Genomic DNA, 5,055 nt, shown 5'->3' on the forward strand with positions numbered 1-5,055 from the left:
CCACGCTCCGCGCCGGGCCGGCGGCGAGGCAGCGCCGTCTGTATCCGGGTCAGGCGGAGGCGGAGCCCGGCGCTTGCACTGAGCATGTCGTGCCGCCCACTGCCCGCCGCAGCGACCGGGGACAGGGTGTGCAGCCTGGGTGCCCTGGCGCGGGATGCCAGCATCCCTCCGCAGCGCTCGGGGCAGGGGGTGTGCAGCCTGGGTGCCCTGGCGCGGGGTGCCAGCAGCCCTCCGCAGCGCTCGGGGCAGGGGGTGTGCAGCCTGGGTGCCCTGGCGCGGGGTACCGGCAGCCCTCTGCTTCCTACTGTGGGCTCTTGCTGCGACTTGCTCTCCTTCCCTCCCTCTGTCAAAACCCCTTTGTCTCTTAGCAGGCGGGCGAGGGACGGGCACCCCCGAGCGGCTGCGGGGCTGGAGTAGCTGCCCTCTGCCTGCTGCTACCCGCTCGGGCCCGCTCCTGATGGAGCCTTCTGCTGGAAACTGCGCGGGTTGCCGCTTGAGTTCTGAGGGTTTCCTGTTAGCAGTTCTGAGCTTCTCTTTACTCTGCTAAAGGAACTTCAGAACTCTCAGAGCGCGTATGCTGGAGGAAAGGCGCTCCAAGTTAGGGTTGCCTTGCTTACTGCATGGAGTTTGGACTAGATGACCCTGAAAGGTCCCTTCCAGCCCAAACCGTTCTACGAATTCCTTCCATTCAGTAAAATGAAGCAGATCCAACCATTTTCTCAGCCTAAGTCATGCCCTAAAGCCTTAATTCATACTTTGCACCTTGCTTGGTCTGAGGGAAGTGTGGAACTGCAGGGTTGTGGCCAGGATGGGCACCTGGAGTGCAATCCATGGATACTTTTCTGCTCTCCTAAGTCTCTATAGTACTCTTCAGTAAGAAAGCAATTTAAGTTAGTTCAGCATTGTTTGAATTAACTGAATTTTCTTTTTACTCAAGCAATATAGAATCACAGAATCAGCCAGGGTTGGAAGGGACCACAAGGATCATCTAGTGCCAACTCCCCTGCCATGGGCAGGGACACCCTACCCTAGATCATATCCTTGATAGGCTATAGAAGGAAGCAGACCTGAGGAGTGACTCTGGGAAGATGTAATTATTTGGGATCATACAACGTAGCTGTTTTCCAAGGGTCCTGTGTTTTATGTTTTGTTTTGGGGCATTTTTTTTGTTTGTTTTGGTGGTTTTTTTTTTTTGCTTTGTTTGTTTGTTTTCAAGTGTTAAATGTAGATAATAAAGAGTTCCAAGAAGAGAGAGTGGCAGGCTGTGTGAAATCCTGCTTCATTTTGCCATCACGGTCTCCTGTGGAGCAGGCAGGCTACACCTTCACCTGTCTGTATGCACAGACAGCTTTTCGTGGCTGGCAACAGAAAGTCAACCAGTGGGAGCCATGCCAAAGTGTATGTGGTGCCAGTGGGACAGTCATTGAAAGCATGGGACCATCTGCAGGATGGGTCTGGAGTGTGGTGAAGGCAACAGGCTTGGGCACAGCTGGAGGTGAAGCATCCTGGTGGGTGTTAGATCACTCTGTTGGTTACGTGCCCGAGGCCTGTCTGCATCCCTAGAAAAGAAGAAGGGGAAGACAGCTGTGCTAGGAAAGGTCTCACAGAGTGTATTTCTTATCTGATCTTAATCCTGGGTCAGTCTTAAGGTCCTGTAGGAACTGAAGAGTCCTCAGGTAGCTGTAGACCAGCTTTTCTCAGTTTTCTTCCATATAGCAGTGGACTCATTAGCTATGGGTGCTTCTTTTTCCTTAGTGGAGAAGAAATGGATCCAAATCCATATGTGGGAAGGGACCATAACCTCTGGTGCCTGTAGGAATTACATCTCTACTCCTCACCAGGATAAGCTCGAGCTCCTGCAGCTTTCAGGAGGCCCCTCTTCCAGAACTAGAGCTGTCATGGCATTCACATTCCCCTGTATGTGCTGTTTGGAGCCTGTCTACTGTGCTGCTCCAGGTCTGCTTAGTGCTGAGCCTGAGATTTCAGCCAGCAGCAATGCAGCAAAACTCCTTGCTGCCTGCTCCCCAGGAGACACTGCTTCACCCTCCTGCCTGCTTGCTCCCATGAGCATCTCAGTGCACTGACCTGCATCCAGGGAATGCTGCTTATGGCAGGTTTGGCTCTGTGCTAGGGCTTGGTTCTGGCTTAGTGGCAATGCCAAGACTATTAAACACAATACCTGCGATTCAGGGAAAGGCCTAAAGGGAAGCAGAGGAGCCCGCTCCAAGAGAGGGCATCCAAGGTGAAAGACAGATGCATAGTGGCATGCAAAGTATGGCAGAGAAAGCAAGCTGGCACTGATGAGCCTCTGGGAAGACAGAACATAGTCCAAGCCTGCATTTGCAGAGGAGCAGCTGCAGCCAGGTGCTGTGAGAGTCAAGGAGTGGGAAAGGAATGAGAAGGGTCCTGAAAGGACCTGCGGGTGGTCTGGGGGGTTCTGCTGCAGGCATCTGCTGCTTCACCTGATACAAAAGAGGTTTGCCAGAATGTTTGGCACAAATTTGGACTGACACAACGTTCATAAATCAGCACTCCTCTGACTGCAGATGTTTTATTGTGCCTTGTGCCACTTTGTAGGTACAGTCACACCTGGTTTAGGGCAATGGGAAAAGGCAGAATTTTACTGCCTGATCGAGTCACAGATTTGTTAATAGGTCAATAAGGAAGAGACTTCAGCAGCTGTTATGCCAAAAAGAAAATGTCTTAAAAGAAATATATCTCCAAGGAAATGAAAAAGTCTTTTAAGAAGTCAAGCGTAGAAATATCTTCTGAATAAGTAAGAAATGAAGAAGTTCAGAAGGGAAAAGGCTGAATTTGTGTGGAGCCCTTAGAGGATTAGAAGAGTGAGCTTATCTGTAAAAGCTTTATGTGATACATGAAAAGAGGTTCTGCAGACAGAGCCTAAGCTGGGTGGTATGCAGAAGACCAAAGGAAGTACGAGGAGGGAGATACTTCTTTTGCTTGTTGTTGTATTTGATCTTGGTGTAGAAAGCTTAAGCACTTGCAACTTTGTCAGTTTTGGATGCTGTACAAAGAAATCCTTTTGTTTGGATTGCAAACAGCTTGGGAGTTAAATGTGATTCCACTGGTAACTGAGCTCCAAGGCTGTGGAGAATCTGAACCACAGCACGCTGGCATTTCAGCTTAGGGAATGCCCAGCCCTCCAGCACAGGAGAAATGCACTGAAGCCGTGCAGAGCAGTTAGAGAGTGTTGCAAAAAGATCTGGAAAAGCAGAAGAATCTGCTGGTGACAGTCAGGAAGCTGCTATGATGAGGATAAAATGAGGAGACGCTGAACTGCAGGAGCATTAAGGGATTTCTTGGTAGCTGTCAAGCACAACCTGCACTTCCATCAATAAATCGGTTAGCTTAGCATGAAGGAAAGTTTAGAGGTCCAAGATAAAGAGATGATATTGAATGACCTGCTCATCAGTTCTGGTCTTAAATGGAAACATCTTCAAGTCTATAAAGTGAGTAAAATTGCTCTCAAATTTGAGGCAGCCTTCAGGTATGAGTGGGAAATATCCACTGGAGTGAAATACTCATCCAGTTTATAAAGGCAGAGATGGCTGCATAAGCACAAGGCAGTGAAACAGCGTATTTCACAGCTTGGTGGAGAGGCTCCTTTCAAAGCCTATTATATATTGCCTGAGAGGTTTAATTGCTGACGGATTTTAACACTCTTCCAGAAAGGGCTGTGGTGGTAAAATCCTCTCAGCTAAGCAGAACTTCATTTTAGCACCACACTGCTTTACGGAGGCACCTCTCAGAGCTGTCATATTTATTCACAGATTTCCTGTCCACCTAACCCAAGATAAAATAGTTTCTTACTTCCAGCACTGCAGAAAGCCTCAGAAATGACACTGAATGCTATCAGTTTCTCGGTAGTTTGATGGCAATCAGCTGAAGGGGGTTTATGCTTCTTCAGTTTCCACCCACGACTGCTCATTTCTGGCCCCACATTCTTCTTGCCCAGGCTGTACCAGCACAGCTATTCATGGAACTCTCCTGCAAGCTGGGGCAGTGAACTGAAACAGAGTTAAAGCAATTTTATGTCCCAGTATCATGTTGCCCCCTTGAACTCCTCCAGCTGGTGCAAGCCCAAACTTGCCTGCACTCCCTGCAACAAGCTGTCCCCCACAGTGTGTTTCCACCACCTCTGTGCCAGCAGTGTAAGTGAAGCCATGCAGGGAGCTGGGCCAGGGAGCTCATCCACCTGGAAACTAACCCAACAAAACAAACAGCAAGAGCATGACACAGAGATTGAGTCTTACACTGCTGCTTTGGAGGGCAAAACTGGTATTTTCCTGATTGAAGTTCCTATGTCCTGAGGATTTGGATGTCATGGGCTGAGACTGAGGGTCAAGAACTCTTCATGGCTCCAAAGTGTTGGCTCCAAAGCCCTGTGTTGTGAAACTGCCTCCTGCGCTTCCTATTGCAGCTCCAAAAGAGCTTTGCAAAGGAGTGTGAACACCCTTAATAAAAGTGCCTGTAGCCTTTGAACATCTGAGGGTGGTTATCTCAAAAGGAAGCAATAAAACACAGGTCTTCCCCACGGTCAACCAGTTTGAAGAAGGTAGTCCTGAAATTTAGGCTAGTTCAGCACTCCTGGCCTCAGCCTTCAAAATGAACATCTGGTTGCAGGATAGTGGTGGTGAGAAACACCCCCGTGGCAGGTGCATCCAGCTTGTGGGTGCTCCTCTGTGGAGAAGGGGACACCAGCCCAAAGATTCCCAGCAAATTTCACCTAGGAAGGTTTTATCAGGAGCAACATAACAGAATTTAGGGAATGAGTTCTTTTTTAATTAATATTCAGACTTTATTAACTTTATTACTTAATTCAGAGTCCCCTACTCTGGAGATATTCAGAACTTGCCTGGATGCAATCCTGGGCAACCTGCTCTGGCTGAGGCTGCTTTAGCAGAGGGGTTGGACTAAGTCATCTCTCGGCTTTCTTCTCCAGGACTGCTCTGGTAAATGGAGGTTGCAAAACTGGGCTCTTGATGCCTGCCTTGCAGCATAACCTTCAACTTGTGGATACTGATGACAAAGAGA

The sequence above is a fragment of the Pogoniulus pusillus genome, chromosome 34 (assembly GCF_015220805.1).
Source record: "Pogoniulus pusillus isolate bPogPus1 chromosome 34, bPogPus1.pri, whole genome shotgun sequence".
Taxonomy (NCBI): Eukaryota; Metazoa; Chordata; class Aves; order Piciformes; family Lybiidae; genus Pogoniulus; species Pogoniulus pusillus.